At 39.3% G+C, this 18905-nt stretch overlaps 1 protein-coding gene and 1 non-coding gene across 4 annotated transcripts in view; one reads left to right on the top strand and one right to left on the bottom strand.

Annotated features, from left to right (window-relative positions):
• The window catches only part of DLG2 (discs large MAGUK scaffold protein 2), a 1549658-nt gene that overhangs the window by 224436 nt on the left and 1306317 nt on the right, over window positions 1-18905 (top strand). The window lies entirely within an intron of this gene.
• On the bottom strand, window positions 5650-5756 carry LOC132009433 (U6 spliceosomal RNA). The gene has a single exon (XR_009401923.1). It is a non-coding gene; the product is annotated as a U6 spliceosomal RNA (small nuclear RNA).

The following is an 18905-nucleotide window of genomic DNA, read 5'->3' as shown; positions in this document are numbered from 1 at the left end:
TACATAATTTTATAATTTATTTTTCAATTTATCATTTTTCAATCCAGGTATCATATCGCCCCCCTTTTTTGCCTTCTATTTATAAATTAGAATTTAATAATTGCTTAGAGACCGTAAGGTTTTTTTTTTATCCCCCCCACTCAGACAAGTCAATAACTATGAGATTTAATAGCCCAAAGATAAAATGGTTCTTTTTTTTAAGATTTTATTTATTTATTTGACATAGGGAGAGAGAGAACAAGTAGACAGAGAGGCAGGCAGAGGGAGAGGGGGAAGTAGGCTCCCTACCAAGCAGAGAGCCCGATATGGGGCTCGATCCCAGGGCCCTAAAACTATGACCCAAGACAAAGGCAGAGGCCCAACCCGCTGAGCCACCCAGGTGCTCCAAAATGGTTCTATTTTAATCAGAAAATGCTTGACTAAGATAATTCTCTAACACCAGATTGTGAGGCCATTTGAAATTAAAATATTTCCCCTTTTTTTCCTCCAATAATTGTCTATAGCAGTGGAACTCCTTATTTGATATAAGTAAGGATGTGAGTGTTTATCCTGGCTTATGTTTTGATTTGGGGGGGGGGGAAATATACTCTAAAATGCATATATCATATGTGTAAATAGCTTAGACTCCTGAATGTGCCGTTGTTCTCAACATGATACTTGTAATGAAGTGGTTAAACAGTCTTCTTTGGGCTTCCAGGTGCCAGGCTAATGTATAACGTTTTGCCACAGGAAGTCTCAGGGTACATATGTTTCTGCACAATTGATAGTTTCCTGCCAAAAGGACTTAAAGTGCCACAGAGCACAGATTCTACAGAGAACGCACACCCAGACACAGAACATTTTAGAGTCACTCAGTTGTTGCTTACGTTCTGCTGAGGGCAATGAAGGAAACAAGGCCTCTAGAGGAAACCTGATAAACATTCAGTCACTTAAATGAATAGCATTTTGAGTAAGACTGTGATTTAAGTAGGTTCTCTGAAGAAAGAGGTGAACATCCTGGCCCTGATGGTTTGGGTCCAGATTTTGGGCTGCCAGAATTTTTCTTCTAAACCTACCCACGTAGGTTAAGGGTAGGTGCACCATCTTCAGTAATTAGGGAGGAGAATAGAAGAATGAGGCCTCATACATGAACAGTAAGAGCTCTTTAAAAGTTCTGTATATATTTCTCCTTTAGGAGTGTGGATTTCATCCTCCATAAAATCTTTTGTCATCTTAAGAAGGACTTGAGTTAAATCAACCAATCAAGATTCCATGCCCAGAAAGGGCAAATTCAGGCATATGGAATGCCCCTCTCCCCCAAAATTGCTGTCTGTGAGGGAATAATGATAAAGATAATTTACTAAAAACCTTTCCAAAAAGAAGGTGGAAGATTTCAAAGATCAACCTCAAGTCATTCACAGTCACTGAAAAAGAGGAATGAGCAGGCATTTCCCTATGTGGGGCTGCAGAGACGTCAGGTGCTATCTCAACTCTCCTGATTCCTCTCCCTGCTTATCACAAATGACCATGGCAGCATCTTGACTTAACCTTCCTATTCTCCTAGTGGAAGTTCTCCTGTCTTGTCAATTTCTGACTTGGAGGGAGAAAAACAGCCCAAACTCCCTGCTGCTAGAATGGAACAGACATGCCTCACAGGCATTTTTGTTTTCCTCGCTGCCTGTCTTTTGGTGTCAGCCACAAGCCCCTTCCCCATGAGAACCTGCTTCCCTCAGCACTCGGAACTGACACACTGGAGGAGGTCCCAGACAAACTCTGGGAAGTTCGTTACTGATGCATCCTTCACAGTTTGTGTTCTTTGGAGGTCTCCTTAAGGAAGGAGAATTACACTGTTCAAGACATTAGGATTAGAGTAGTGAATGTTTCCTTTCATTTCGAGGGTTGCTACCATTCCTTTAGCGTCCTTGAGAAGCTCTGTAAAACAACCAGCGTCCTGTAAGGGCAACTCAAATCTGAAATCAAGATTGACAGGTCAATTAATATGTAAATATAAGGTATGTATTTTGAAACAGACACTTAAAAAGAAGATGGAGTGTGTTCCCTCTTTTGGAAACTTTAAGTGATCCTAGATGACATTTGGGGCCATCCCTGTCCAGGACAGCATTACAGGCTCTCAGAGATTCGGGGCCTCAGTCTTTGTGCCACCTGCAGTTGCTTACTGATTACCTCTTACTATCTGCCTTGTTGATATCTCCACCAGGCATCGTTATCACTGTATCGCAGTTGGCCTTACACAGTGGTTCATACCTGGTGGCAGCACCATTCCCCTAGGCACCTGTTAGAAATGTTTGGTCATTATTTTTGTTTGTTGTGATACCTGGAGAAAGCTACTGCCATTTAATGGGAGGAGACCAGGAGCGCTAAGTACCCAGCAGGGTACGAGACAATAACACACTGGTCTGCCCAGAATATCAGCAGCACCCCCATTAAGAAGCAGTGGGCCTCTGGAATTAGCACTCCAGTTTGGAAAGGGCTAAGCATCTCTTGATGTTGAGACTAAGCTGGTTCTGGATTCTTACAGAATACTTCAGGCCTTCATCAGTGACTGGGCTGTGATCTTCCTCAGTTGGTTCAACCTGAGAGGGGGAGAATATTTGACAAAGAGAAATTCCAGACATGTGCTTGTCTTTGTTTATGCTTTTCCCTTCTGTTGGGAAGCTGACAAGGAGAACTCCGCTGTAGGCAGGTCTGTAGATATGTGTTTGCTCAGACGCCTCTAGCTACAAAAGTGAAAACTCACACTAGGCAAGGAAAAGGAAAGTGAATGTTATAATCCTTTCCTTTTATTGCTGTTAAAATGCCTCCAAAGAGAAGGAAAAGTAAAACATCAGTGCTGACCGATATTATAGGTACAAGCATTGGCTAAAGTGCTTATTAAGAATTCAATGTTTTTTTTTTTTTTTTTAATGCAATGTTTTTATAAAGAAGGGCTTATAGGAAAGATTCCTGACTGATGAGATGGCTATTTTATCTTTTCGTACACAATCAAATCACTTATAGGAGATGAAGAGGCATAGTAATAAAGTATCCAAGCGATGGTTCCAAGGATAGCAGGAAAGAATGTAGAAAAGTCAAATTTGATCAATTTCAAGGTTCTGATCCAAGATGATGATGTAGGAAGACCCTGATCTCACCTCCTCCTACAGACACACCAAAGCTGCAGCTGTACATGGAACAGTTTGCTCTGGGGAAACAAAACAAACCAAAACAAAACCTAAACTTAAGAAACTGGCGAAGCAGCCCCTTCACATCAGCACATAAGAGAGAAACCATATCGAAGTGGGTAGGAAAAGCTGAGAAACAGTCTCACCATAAACATCACCCCCCGGTGTGGTCACCCACAATCAGGAGGGAACTCAAAACCTAGATCTCCTTGAGGAGCAAAAAGAGTTTGTGTTCCACATTGGGCACCCTAACTTTTAAGATCAGCACCTGAGAGATGAATCCGTAAAACATCTGACTATGAAGAAGAAAAGTAAAGTTCAGAAACCCTGGGGGATGGGAGAGGTAAAGAAGAGACAAAAAATTCACAGAAGTAGCAATGAAATTACAGTCAGTCAATTAGGTAAAGTACTTGAGTTTATTGTCCTGTCCTGATCTACTTTGGGGAAATTTGGTTATCATTAATCTCATCTTAGATTAAAAAACAAAGAGCAACCAAAAAAGCATATTCAATTTTTATCCATTCCATAAAACAAAAATAAAGCTTTTGATAAGGTTTACGTCTGCTTACAAAGTTCCCCAGATCAATATTTTAAAAAATTAATTAAAATATTATGATATGAGCAAACCTGATGTAAAACTGTTACAAAACTAGCATTATACCATATACCTAGATTTTTACTGAAACAGTGCTTATAAACAAGAACTTCCAGAAACCATGTCTGCAATTACCTCCAGAAATGACTTGACTTAGTTCAATTTTTCTTTTCCTGTATTTTGCTATTTCCTTTTAACCTCTTCAATTGGATTTTTAAAAAATGAAGTGCTAAAGGTCTTGGGAATGAATAATAAGTTATTTTGAGTTTTTTAAGTTACATCTTCGAATGTTTTCGAAACCAAACCTTGTAACCTATTGTCAGGATAAGATAATCGGAGGCTTTGCAATATCAAGGCAAAGGTCACATCAGGCACATTCTTCTCCAGTTTTGATCAGCAGGCACTTTCTAATTTTTGTTGTCCCTAACTTACTTATGCCCTAACACTACTCTGATAGTTTGAAGATAGGATGACAAATTATATACTTCAGTTGGTTGCAATATGCTGCAGTTTTATTTTTTGATGTGTTCTCACATTCCTCATACTGTTATTTATAATTGCATCTGGCCCACCAAATGTATGCTCCATTAGCATTTTATCTCTGTATCTCTAGTGTCTAGAAATGTGCCCTACCTATTAGTAGGTGCTCAATAAATGCTTATTGACTGAGTGAATAAGTGAATGGTTCATTTTTTTAAATTATCTAATACTTCAAGTCTAGAGATCACAAATTATTGGAAGAGTTTGGGCCAAACTAAATTATGTGTACTTTCCTTGGAGTCACCTACTGTCAATACATCAAGCATTCTGAACACTCTTGAATACCATGGAAAAAGGGCTGAATTTTTTTAACTGTGCCCATTAGCTTAGTTTCTTAGATGTTCTGCTTTGAAATAAAGGAATGTTATTGTTAGAATCCTTATTACATGGAAAGCAGGGTCTGTGTTATACCATTTAATAAATCATCATTTATATGATAAACATCTGCCAAATGATACACTTATACTTTAATAATTTCACTTTTATATAAACTGGAAAGGTGGAAATATATCTTTCAAAAAATTCAGGATAAACCAACCATGTCTCAGACTGTACCCTGAACTTACCCATGTATCATTTAATTTGTTGGGCAGGCTGACATAGGAGGAGGGGTTTGAAATAAGTCACCAGGATAGCTGGACACTTTACTGTCTACATGTTTTAATAGGGATTCCCAGTTGGAGGTGATTGATGCTCAGAGTGAGCTCTCTGTTCCACTGAAGTCTGTCTTTGTCTTAGAGGCAGAGGTGAACCAATTCTGTCTTCTGCTGACTTTTTCCTGCTTATTTCCTTTGTCAGTCTTGGGCTTCTTCTTTGTGCAGTTTTATAGTGATTTCTTTCTCTAGTAAGTATTTGCCTTCTCTCTGGTGAGCTGTTTCCTCTCCATTCATTCTCATCTACTATGACTACTGTATTATCTTTGTCCCAAGTGATTCACAGTATGATTGTTCTTAAAAAAACAAAAACAAAAACAAAACAAACAAAAAAAAGACTACATAGTACTCTTCTTATTTCCAGCTTGTTTGTTAAAGGCCCTTAAAGTTGGTTATTTTCCTAGGCTTTCACTGATTTGGGATTTTTCTAGAAATATCTGTTAGTATAAATTCTGCTGGACTTTTTTTTTTCTTTTTTGTCCATTTGAGTACCATGATTCCATGATTCACTGCTCTAAGAAAAGTTGGGATTAGAAGGATCTTGAAATCATTCATACTTGGATTGAAATGTATTTTGAACCTATTTTATATTTTGAGCCAAAATATATTCTGAAACCAGATTAACACTTTGTAATAAATGGGCAGTGGTGGCCCCATATTTGTAGTGGGGAATATATAAAATATTCTGATCCATGGCTATGGTATCCTAAGGATTGTCAGGAAATAGTGTGTCATCCTTGTGCAGAGGTCATGCTAATCTTCCCTGTATCATTCCACTTTTAATGCATGTGCTGCTGAAGAAAGCATGGGATTGTCAATAAATAATGATACTGACAATTGAACCTCCCATCCCTGTGACCTAGGGTTTGCTTCACACAAACAGACCTAGTTCCTGCCTTCAGAATCCCAAAATCACATTTTCCTTACTTAATCAGGCTGACACATACCTCTTCCCTCATCCTGTTTCTTGACATCTTAATCATTAGAACATACACACCACACATGAGATCACTCCTCTGAGAGCTCTCACCAACCATTCTATCCTAAATCCATAAGCTTAATTGCCCTTCTAGCCTATTGTCTTGTGATATATATAACTTATCAGCATCAGTAAGTTATGAGTTTCTGGAAATCAAGAGTTAGCTTATGCTTCTTAATAGTCCACGGTGTCAAATATTTCCTTGGGCTTTTTTGTTTTTGTTGTGTTTGTTCAGTTTAGGCATTCAGTCAATACGTTTGACCAAAACTTTTATACTGTGTGTGAGGCAGTAGGTATTTTGTGGAGTCATTCAAGGAGCAATCTATTTCTTGTAAGAGCATATGATTATATTTGTTGGTTGACTAACAGTCATTGTGGTGACTCTGGCTGACCCAGAGGAGCTAGAAAAAGATGATAAACAGTCCAAAGGAGCCTAGCCATTTCACAACTGTAGTGTTGTGGAGGGTTTACTCATTTGTGAGAAGCTTCCTATTCAGGCTGACCAGAAAAGAGTTAGCAATTTGTATTTTACAAACACAATCTAACCTCAAAACTATGGGCTGAGATTTCTCCAGTCTCTGGAAAAACTGGAGTTCTGGTCCATGCTGTGTTATTGAGGGCCATATAAGCAGACTTTCGTATGGCAAACCCATCCTTCAACAGGTAGGAAGTCTGTGGTGAAGACAGGCTCATCATGGCCTTCATCCAGTTCACTACAGAAAATATTGACCGTAGTTGATTTGTTAGATTGTTCCCTTTAAAAATGGTTTTCCATTTCCATGATGACTAAATAGATTTTATTTATTAGTCAACATAATGAGCTGGCAGCTTGTTATGAAGAGCTACTTATATTAGCTATTTATTCTTGGGAAAGTTGCTTCTCTAATGATCAGGACCTTTATTAAAAATGTTGAGTTTTAGAAAATGTCAAGAAGAAAAGGGTGAATTGCAAGTGAACAAGAGAGGGAATTATAACTTCTTCTACTTTTATTGATGTCTGTTTGTTCTTTTGGAGCTTATTTGGGAACGGAAACGAGAGAAGGCAGATACCATATTCCTGATGATAAGGAATAATGGGGAAAAAAAAAAAAAAGGAGCCTGCTTCTCCCTCTCCTCCCCACCTGTGAGATAGATCTCTCTCTCTCTCTCTTTCTCTCAAATAAGTAAATAAAATTTTAAGAAAAAAAAAGTTGTACTGCATAATTTTTTAACAATAGGCCACAAAATTCTGGGTGATCACATCCTGTCCCCCTTCTCTCATGCCAGTCTTTCTTTCCCTTCTTGTGCCACAGTCTCACCGCTTTCTTTCAGTTCCCTAACTAGATCAAGTTCCTTCCCATATTGGAATTTGTACATGCTTCTTCCTTTATTTGCAGTTGTCTAGGGATTTTCTACCCCATTGTCACCTTAATTCACACATCTTCAAAGACTTCCTTGATGCTGTGGGAATTGGAATTGTGTCCCCCACTCCCCCCGCACCAGTCACAACAAAAATTCATATGTTGAAGCCGGAACCTCCAGTGTGATGGTATTTGGAGAGAGCGCCTATGGGAGGTAATTGCCTTTAGATGAGGTTACAAGTATAGGATCCTCATGATGGGATTAAGGCCCTCATCACAGAGGGTAGCAGAGAGTATTCTCTTTCTTGGCCCACCCCCTTCTCCATACCTCTGTATCTCTCTGTTCCTCTCTCTGCCCTTGCCCATAGCAAGGGGACAACTGCCTGCAAGTCAGGCAGTGAGCCTTTACCCAGACACCAGTCCTGCTGACACCCTGATCTTGAACCCAGAACTGCGAGGAAATTAATTCCTATTATCTAAACAACCTAGTCTATAGTGTTCTATTTAGGTAGCCTGAGCTAGTACACTTGATTAGCCACAAACTAGTCAGTGGTCCCTTTTATCCATTCTCAGAGTCTTGAGTTTTTAAATCTTTTTTTTTTAATTTTAATTTTCTGTCATATAAAGAGGTTGAAAGAGAGTTGTAGCAGGGGGAGTGGCAGGCAGAGGGAGAAGCAGGCTCCCTGCTGAGCAAGGAGCCGGATGTGGGACTCGATCCCAGGACCCTTGGATCATGACCTGAGTGGAAGGCAGAGACTTAACTGACAGAGCCATCCAGGCATCCCTCATTCTCAGAGTGTTTGTACTTTTAGTCTTGTCTTTGTTAAACGTTAAGCTTGGTGAGGTTTTTCTTAAACACTATTCTATTTCCAGTCCCCAACTCAGTGTTTGGCATATCAAAAATTGTATGTTAAAGGATATTTGTGTGAAATATATAATTAGTGTACTTCCTTACAAAAAAAAAAAGGCTTTCTATCTTGGTCTATATTTTTCTTAATCAAACTTCATCACAAAAGGTATCTCCTCCTAGAGTCCTTTTATTTCACTGACAGCCTCTTCTACTTATTGCCAAGACAATCTTCTTAGGAAACAGACAAAGCTGGCAGTGGAGGTTGGGTTATTGAAACCAAGAATCTTCATCAGGGCTCTTGCTCCTAGGAAAAATGGCAGAAGATGCCAGGCTTTAGTTTTCTCTAGGGTTTTACTTCCATGTTTTCACTTCTGCTTTGACACTTTCTCTGATGTTTATGTATAAGGTTATTAAGGCAAAGGGTGGTATCTTTGGCATTTAACTATCATGGTAAGAATATCCAGCCCCATGTTTTATGGACTATCATTACACCATTGGCTATCCCTCAGTTGTCAGCTTATCTGATAACTTTTTTCAGATGAGGATCATTAGCTAATCCTTAACATTAAATTTACAAATTAAATTTACTCTTTTTATAGGATGGTTAAGGAGCCCAAAGGCCAGGTGTTGTTCAATAGACCACAATATACTTTTCGAAAATTCTATAGAAAAGAACAGGGATACTATACTTCTAGGGAAGATAACAAAATTTCTGAAGAAGAGTGAATAATTCTCCCTCTACTATCTTTAGGAAATCTTTGACCTCTCACAGTGAAATGATACAGGTGTCAGAGGATTTTATGGCTTTCCATGCTTACAGGTCAACTCTTGTCTTGTTGAGGCTTTGATATAAGTATTAGTTTACTAATGCTGCTCTAATGAGTCACCCCAAACTAGGAGTTTAAACCAACAGAAACCTATTATCTTAGGTTTCCTGATACTGGAAATCAGAAACAAGACTTAGAGGTATAAAGGTGATGGTGTCAGCGGTGCTCCATTCCTTTTGGAGACTGCAGGAGAGAATCTGTGTCCAGCTTCTGGAGGCACTGTGCATTCCTGGGCTTGTAGCTCCTGCCTCCACCTTCAAAATGTACCATCCTGCCTTCTCTTTCCATCATCACCTTCCCCTTTCTGACCTGACCCTCCTGTCTCCCTTTTAGAAGGACTTTTGTGATTACACTGGGCTTACCTGGATAATCCACGATAACAGTAATATTCCCACCTCAAGCTCCTTAAATTCAGTCACATCTTCAAATTCCCCTTTACCACGTATTGTGACCTATTCAAAAGCTTGGAGATTAGTACATGGATATCTTTGTAGGGAGAAGAAGGAAGCATTATTCTTCTTACCACAGTGGCATAGATCTAACAACTTTGTATTTCTCAAAATGCCTGTTAGACAGGATTTAATTCAAGGAACAAAAGTTATGTCATGTCTTTTTCTCTAGGTGCTTTACTTAAAGTCTCGATTTTCCTATGCAAAATGCCATCTATACATCATAACTGCTTATTAACAGTCCCTTCAGTTAGGCACCTATTTCTGCTTTAATGTGATGGGTAACCATTTGTTAGCTTAAGTTAGACCACTGATCCAATAGAAATTGCCTATGACACTGTAAAGAGAGTTAAGAATTTTAAAACACGTGAGACTGTGCATTCCATACTTATGTATTATAGCGCACTGAAAAGCAATGTAAATTTGGGAGAAGTAAGTACAATCCAACTGGGTCTTCAAGGTACAACCTAAATGTAACCTCTTCTACAGAATCATTGCTGACCTCCCTGGGTAGAACTAGGTACTGCTTCCACCTGGCTGTGGTAGCAGGATGTTCATGACCCTGTGGTAGTACTGACCACCTTGATGTATTGATCTGTTTCCATGACTGTCTCCCAAGTTCTTAAGGGGAGGAACTCTGTTCTGTTTTCCCCAGTACTGTTGCTGCCTACAACAGTGTCTGGCACATAGCTGGTGTTTTACTGATGCATTTTGAAGGAATGAATTCTTTTGTAAACCTGTTTAGCAACTCTTTGTGAACCACTGGCTGTCTAATTTGTAACATTGGCTAAAGAGTACAGTGATGAGACTGACTGAAAGAGTATAGACAAATCAACAGAAATCTACTCCCATCCCTAGGAAGGAAAGTCTGAGTTCATGTCTCTACTAATAATGGATCAGTAGCAGCATTTCCTAGCACAAAGCATATTGTAGTACATGATTGGGTCAGATCATGTCCTGATGGAGTATTGATAAAGAGAAGTATATTCTCAGAGGAATATGATGGAATATAAGCCTTTGAGTGCAAACTTAAAATACTACATTAATTGGGTATAAATTAGATCCAAACAGCTGGAAATATGTCATTTTATAGCTAGGTTTAAAGCATATGAATCAATCAAATTTCTCTGTCCCACGAGGACTGTTTAAACTCAATCATAATCCTCTTCAGTTTACTTTTTTAAGATTAAAAAAATCACATGTTTTTTATTTCTAAAGTTTTATAGATGTATAATTGATATAGAAAGAGTGCATGTATTTAATGTGTACATTTTGATAAGTTTGGACATATGCATAAACCATTCCCACAATGAGGGTATTAAACATATCCATCACCTCCAAAAATATCCTTGTGTTCTTTTATGTGTATGTGTCTTAATGGTAAGAACACTTAATATGAAATCTATCCTTTTAATGTGTTTTAAATTGTACTATACCATATTCTTAACTAGAGGCACTATGTTATACAGCAGTTTCTAGAACTTATTTGTCTTGCATAACTGAAACTTTATACCCATTGAGAAGCAGTTTCCCATTTTTCCCTTCCCCAAGCTCCCGTCAACCACCATTCTGCTTCTATGAGTTTGACTATTTCAGAGATAACTAATACAAGCACTACAATATGGTATTTGTTACTGGCTTATTTCACTTAGCATAATACTTTCCAGGTTCATCCATGTTGGGACATATGGCAGGATTTCCTTTTTTAAGACTGAATAATATTTCATTGTGTGTGTATACCACATTTTTATCCACTCATCTATTGTTGGACATTTGGGTTGTTCCTATATCTAGGCTATTGTGAAGAATGCTGCAGTGAACATGGGGAGCACAAACACCTCTTTGAGATCCTATTTCATTTCTACTTAATAGGGGCCTTCACTGTTTTGTTTTGTTTTTTTTCATTTTATTTTATTTCTTTTCAGTGTTCTGGAATTCATTATTTATGCACCACACCCAGTGCTCCATGCAATGTGTGCCCTCCATAATACCCACCACCAGGCTTACCCAACCCTCTTCCCCCCTCCCCTCCAAACCCCTCAGTTTGTTTCTCTGAGTCCACAGTCTCTCATGGTTTGTCTCCCCCTCTGATATCCTCCAACTCACTTCTCTCCATCTCCCAATGTCCTCCGTGTTATTCCTTATGGTCCACAAGTAAGTGAAACCATATGATAATTGACTCTCTCTGCTTGACTTATTTCACTCAGCATAATCTCTTCCAGTCCTGTCCATGTTGATACAAAAGTTGGTATTCATCCTTTCTGATGGAGACATAATACTCCACTGTATATATGGGCCATATCTTCATTATCCATTCATCTGTTGAAGGGCATCTTGGTTCTTTCCACAGTTTGGCGACTGTGGCCATTGCTGCTGCGCACCTTGGGGTATAGGTGGCCCTTCTTTTCACTACATCAGTATGTTTGGGGTAAATACTCAGTAGTGCAATTGCAGGGTCATAGGGAAGTTCTATTTTTAATTTCTTAAGGAATCTCCACACTGTTTTCCAGAGTAGCTGTACCACCTTACATTCCCACCAACAGTGTAAGAGGGTTCCTCTTTCTCCACATCCTCTCCAACACATGTTGTTTACTGTCTTGTTGGTTTTGGCCATTCTGACTGCTGTAAGGTGTTATCTCAATGTGGTTTTGATTTGAATCTCTTTGATGGCTAGTGATGATGAACATTTTTTCATGTGTGTGTTAGCCATTTGTACGTCTTCTTTGGAGAATTGTCTGTTCATGTCTCCTGCCCATTTTTTGATGTGATTATCTGTTTTGTGTGTGTTGAGTTTGAGTATTTTATAGATCTTGGATATCAGCACTTTATCTGTAGTGTCATTTGCGAATATCTTCTCCCATTCCGTGGGCTGCCTCTTTGCACTGTTGGTTATTTAGCAGTCATCTCACAGTTTCTTTAAGCTCCACTTTCTAGAGGTGTTAGCACAAAATAGCATGTGTTATAGGTGGAAGTCCCTGAAGTTCCAGAGTCTGGGTTATAAGATATAAGGGTCTTTTAGCCCCTGTATTTGTAATAGCTCTCCCAGTTACCCGGGCAGATGCCTTCTGGAAGTCCTGAGAATATCATAGTCAGTGATTTCCAATAATGACTCAGTATCAGAATCACTCATGGTTCTTTAGCAAAACAAGATTCTAGGAACCCACCTGAGATTCTCCTACAGGAAGCTTATTGCATACACATGGCGATGACTATATGTAAATAAGCACAGAGATACACATATAACCATCTGTTTAGCTATTTGTCATTTCACTTCCTTATTATCAACAGCCATTGGGAGTTTCTTGGGGAGTGATTCAGAATTCATCAAATGGAAATGATACCCAAATTGTTCTCTTAAGGAAAAAAAAAGAGCCATTCTTATGTTATTTTCTTATAACCCACTAATCTAGGGGGAAAACAACCATAAAGCCATGTTCAGAAATCCAGTTGGAATATATTAGTTTTTTTCTTTCTCTAGGTCACTTTTTAAAGCTTGTAAAAAAGCAAAGATCTTGTTAGGAAAAAAACAAGAGAAAGAGATTTTTCCATTTTTGTCTCTGGTCTCTTTAACTGTTCTCATCCTACTTTATAGGCTCCTCTTTTCCCATCTACCCCTAAAACATTGCTGTTCCCAGTCTTGATATACCCCATCCATTCTCCTTGGGTGATGTATTTCATTCAAATTATGCTTAAAATGATGCTAACAATGGATAAATTTATACATCCACCTTGAGGGCATCTGTGTATCCCATGCTTTGCATGTGTAAAATTGACCTGCCTATTTGTCCACCAAAGCCTGCTCTAGCCTATGTTTCCCAGCTCTGCAGTTTCACTTTTATGTCTTCAATTACCCAAATAATAAACAGGAAACCTTCCTACCTATCTCCTACACCTCATCTCTGACACGCAAATCCCATGTATTCTGCTTGCTTAATTAAGAGAAGTTGAAACTGTTCTCTTCTTTCCCTTCCTTATTGTCTTAGTTTATATCCACGTCATTCACATGGAATGCTACAATTATAACTCTGATTCTTTCCACCTCTATTCTCACAGTCTGTCCTCTCTGTTGATGGAAGTGATTTTCCTGAACCATAAATCTCATTGTGAGTTCCCCAAAACTTCAATTACTTTCCATTGTCCATACCATAAAATTGCTATTTATTTTGGCATAGGAAATCCTCAGGCACCTCAAGGCATTTCATATTTCCACACCACGGTGTACCCCTCAGCTGCCTTGGCCTGTAATGCTGTTGTACATCCCCCTCACCACTGATGAATGTCTTCCAGAATAACTTCATGGCTTCCTTCTTGATAAACTCTTTCTTAAGACCCCATCCTCCAGCAGAATTGAGTACTTCCATCTTTGTGCTGACACTTGGGTGACATTTTTTCCCACCAAAGTGACAGACCAGGTGTAGTGAAAGTGCTATGTAGTCATGTCTTGGATTTCTGATGGGCGTACATATGATTCTTCTTTTCTATCCTGCATCTTCACTGGCAGTTTCTCAAAAGCCTACCAAACTAAAGAGAATATTCCAAAATATTCTCCATTCTCTGCTTTAAGAGAAACTGGGAATACCATATTCAAGTTCACAAAGTATACCTGCTTATTTAGGTACTTCAATTGGTATTAGGAAATAAGCCTATTTGGCATCTAGTGTACCAGTCATGGTGCTGGGCTCTGGAGTTCAAAAGTTGGGAACACACATCCTTCCCTTCAGATAATGTAGTCTAGGAGAAAGAAATGGGGGAAATACATTAAACAAAATGATTCATTTCAGGCTTTCTCTTAGGTGCAATTTTATGAGGAGCTTTTAATGTATATTTTGAGTTACGTAGAATCTTTTCTGCATGTTTTCAGTTAGTATGCCAGATTCATAAGATGTGCCACATTTATAGATTCTATAGAAGCACATTCCAAATTGAGGAAGGAAGAGGTTTCCCCCCCGTTTGAATTATATAAGGTTCCAACTTTTGGAGCTTTTCAGAGCCACGCTGTTTTCAAAAATGGCATTGAACAAAACTATCTTAACTCAACGTTGTCAACTTGCCTGTGACATATGAAGGCACAAAAAGGCTCAGCCATCACATCCAGCTATCTCTTAGGTGCTGCTCAGAGCATCTGAAATCCTGAAATTAGGGCAAGCCTCTTCCTGAGCAAGAAGCAGCCCTATGGGCACCCCAGGTTACTCAGTAGCCACCACATGGTAGCTATTTCTAGCTGTGAACCCTAGAAGAGACAAGGATGATATCCATGACATACGTGTTCACTTCTATTCAACATTAGAGAGACACGAGAGGTAGAGAGACATGGTGATTTCCTAGCAACTATAATAAACAGGAAAGTGGAAACTTCTGTGTCTGATTTGTTCTTCCCTCTTCTAAGTGATAGCATTTCCCTTAGATATGTAAATTTCACATGCTGCACCATTTGGGGGTATTAACCAAATGCTGGCTTTGCATCTTCTCTCAGTCACTGTCATTAGGGCTGGTCCCCAGATCTAGAATCTGAAAGGGCATAGTATTGCCAGATAGGACCCTATTGAGTTAGTCAATAATCATTTGCTTCTACTGTATGCCAGGCATGTTACTAGTAAATAAGCTTTGCAGTGATTTCTTCTGAGATATTGGCCACCTCCATGAGCTACATATCCCTTATGTGAATGAATCATATACAAGTCTGTGTGGGAGGTCAGTCTCTCCCCAGCCTACCACTGAGCCTGAGAAATCCCTGCTTTGTCAAGTATCTGCAACATTGACACGCAGTCCTTAATTCCTCTTCAAGGTCTTCTACCTCCTAGCCTAGGAGATTTTTAGCAATGAAGGTGGGCAGCTTTGGCAGCTCTCATCCTGTGTCTGCCCAGATCTACAGGGAGTCCTTTCTGTTTCTCCAGCCAAGAGAGACTTTTAAAACTCAAAAGCTGAAAATGTAATCCTTGTTTGTTTGTTTTGGTGTCATCTCTTACTTGAGGCAATAGATGCAGAATGGCTTGGCTGACTAAATGGAATAAAGGCCAAGGAAAATAAGAAAATACACATGTATAGAAAGGCTTGTTTACTTAAAATATTTTTTCTATTCCTACAAACTGCTTGGTGAACCTGAAATTTGACCAAGAGATTTGATAGCCTTATTGGATAGTCTTTATAGATCAGGAAGAGACCTATTCAAATCAAACATGCCTGCTGTGTAAGCCTAACAAGTCCTCAGTGACCGTGATAGTCACGTGCTTGTCTTCCATAATCCTTATTGGACAAGGCATTTGTAACTTTTTCTGTATTTTCCCCCTTTCTCTTGATACATGTATCAATGTCAATGTCAGAGTCTCCTTGCTGCTTCTGTTGGTCCCAAAGATACCTACTTCTTTTCCCATTAAGGAGTAACATCATTACTACTTTTGCTTGTCAGATTTCTCCAATTCTAATTCACTGCATTTTTAGACTTCTTAAAATCTTGACTTTGGTCAAATCCCTTCTTTATTAAAGTTGGTGATGTTTAACCTTACACAACGAAAGCAAATGAGAGAGAAAATATGGCTTTGAAAGCATGGCAAATATTTGGCTCCACATACCTTCTAAAATTTGAGCCTTGGGACTCAAGCATTATTTACCTAACAGTTCTAAAGTAGTATGTGAAAACAGTTCTCCCAGCTCACCATGGCTCACCCTCTGCTGAAAGCTAAAGGAATCCATACTTCCAATTCTGGTTAAGCCTTAAAGACCAGACACTTCCAGCATGTTTTCAAAACGGAGTCCATGCATTGTGTGAAACCACAGAAGACATCTAAATGTGGAATATAGTGGGACTTGGAATTTGTTTCTATGTCTGTTTGTTACTATGACTCCCCTGAGGCCAGGAAGTGAATATTCTTCATCTTTAAATCCCTAGCACCTAACAGGGGAAAAAAAAAAAAAAAAAAGGTGTCTGACAATAAGATGTACTAAATCAATGTTTATTTAGCTAGGTTGAGCTCAATCAATTGACACTTAAACATCACTAATTTATTTATCAAATCTTTATTGAGTATCTACTATGGAGTAAATGTTTTAGGTACGCAGAGATACTGGGAGAGCTTAACCACAGCTTGTAACTTTGAGAACTGAAGGAGCAGATACTGTGCAGTGAAAAAAACAACTACTTTTTGAGTTAAGACTTGAATTCTGTTTCTGCCACTTACCAGTTGGATAACATTGGACATGTCACTTAACCATTCTAAGTCCCAGTTTCTTCACTTAAAAAAAAACTAGGTATCATAACTACTTCACAGGGTTATAGTAAAGATCAAGTGCAACTGTGTGGGATAAATTTTTACCTTAAATTATTATAACCTGTCCTCCCACCTATTTCTTCTCCACTACCTTATAAATACACAGGACCCGAGAGAGATGTGACTCGTCCAGATGAGAACAGTGTTCTGAACTCAGGTTCAGTGGACTCGAGTGATATTCATGGAGTTATACAGCTCATAAGCAGCAAGACAAGACTCCAACCCAGTGTCTGCAGAATGAGAGCAACTTCCATTCTACATCTTATGCCTCCTGGGACTATGATGAAAGTCAGTCACCTTCCCTCAAAGTAATCTTGCTCATATCAATCATAACTTCCAAATGAAATCTTACTCCAAGACTCTCCTTACATTACAGACTGAGAATCTTTCCGGTCTTGTCTTGGTCTCTTTCCATGGGCTTGTGGGCGTTCATTTGTTTTAAATGGTTTAGAAGGGACAGAAATACACTTGGTCAGGCTCAAGTATCTCTTGGTTCTGGCAGCAATCCACCTTGACTTTGCTGGTTCTCCCATTGTCAGCGTGCCCAGAAGCCTAAAGCAATGGGAGCTCCCATAGAGGGGCATAAAATAAATGTGTTTCACATGTAATTGACTGAAATTGGAGATTACCCAGGCTTCCATCATTCAAGACATCTTAGAAAACTGAATGTTAAAAGGAACGGTATCTAGCTTGATCATTCCCTCTACCTTTTGATCCTCTTCCCTGTTGGTAATCACTGCTTAGCATATTTTTTGCTGCTGAGAAAGTGGGCAGGCAGCTGCTGCAGCCTGTAGCAGACTCTGAGGTTGCTCCGTAGGGGGTTGGCAGGGATACCTTGTGAAGCTGAGGGTTTTTCTGTTTTGTTTTGTGTGTGTGTGTGTGTGTGTGTGTGTGTGTGTGTGTGTTTTGTTTTTTAAATGTGTTTGTTTCCTTCACCCTGGAGAGTCTGAGCAATCCGTCCTGGGCTTTTCTTCTCTGAACTGTTTATGCTTATAAAGGAAATAATTTAATCAATGTGTGAAAGTAGACTTATTTTTCTAAGCATGCTTTAACTTTTTTTTTTAAGGTTTTATTCATTTATTTGACAAAGATCACAAGTAGGCAGAGAAGCAGGCAGAGAGAGAGGAGGAAGCAGGGTCCCCGCTGAGCAGAGAGCCCAATGTGGGGCTCAATCCCAGGACCCTGGGATCATGACCTGAGCCGAAGACAGAGTCTTTAACCCACTGAGCCACCCAGGTGCCCCAGCACGCTTTAGCTTTAATGGTTAATTTATGTACATGTTGCAGGAACTTTGTAAAATGGTGGCTTTGTTCAATGCAGCCTGTCCACACTGACTGTGTTTCTAGGATGCTTTTGTTAAGTAATATAGGCTAAAATTTTCTTAATTTGAAGTTGATAACTGCTCATCACTTTCAAAAGGCTGCAGTTAATTACGTGGTTATTTGGCTACATTTGGAATTTTGGATGATTGAAATTTGCCATTTTCTTCCAGATATTTATTGTCTAGACTCCCTCCCCCCAGGAAGGCCATTCCAAATCATGGACTCATGTAGGCTAAGAGAGATAGGCATTCATATAGGCTCTGCTTGTCCAAATAGGGGATATAGTGAAAGGATTTCTTCTGTTATATAACAGTATACCTTTTACACCCACTCCTCCCTCTTAATATACATCATAGAAAGGAGATGAAAATAGGTTTCACTTCAAGTGCCAACTCTAACCAATTGCTAGTGGTCTCTTCAGTCTCTGTGGGGAAGGACTCTGAAGCTATCTCCAGTAAAGATGAATGCCTTGATTGTGTATCACTGTGTACAGTGCTGTAGCAAGAGTCAGGCACAGGCACATGCTGGCCATTATCCCAGTTGGACTATGAAGTTTTTTATGTATCTGTTTTACAGGAATGATAGAGACTAGCCTATGATGTATTTGTTATGGATAGAGCCCCAAGTAGGGGACCTCTGTCCTCTGTTAAGTCCTTTTTACAGATCTTTAGGCAGGTTTTCCTTGGTGTAGTCCTCATGTGGTTTATTAACCTGTCCTGGCAGATAATGTCTGTGCATAAATAATTCACTCCCCAATATATTGGATTTTCGCATCTCCATGCCTTTGCTGAAGCTGTCTCCCCTATCTGAAAACGCTATCTCTTCTTGCGTAATTTGTGGACATTTTTCTCTTCACGGACCACCTCAAATATTGTTTCCTCCTCTGTCAAGCTTTCTCTGACCTCCTCAAGCAGGATGGGTGAC

The sequence above is a fragment of the Mustela nigripes genome, chromosome 1 (genome assembly GCF_022355385.1).
Source record: "Mustela nigripes isolate SB6536 chromosome 1, MUSNIG.SB6536, whole genome shotgun sequence".
In the NCBI taxonomy this organism is placed as follows: Eukaryota; Metazoa; Chordata; class Mammalia; order Carnivora; family Mustelidae; genus Mustela; species Mustela nigripes.
This window is presented reverse-complemented; position numbering and strand designations above follow the sequence as displayed.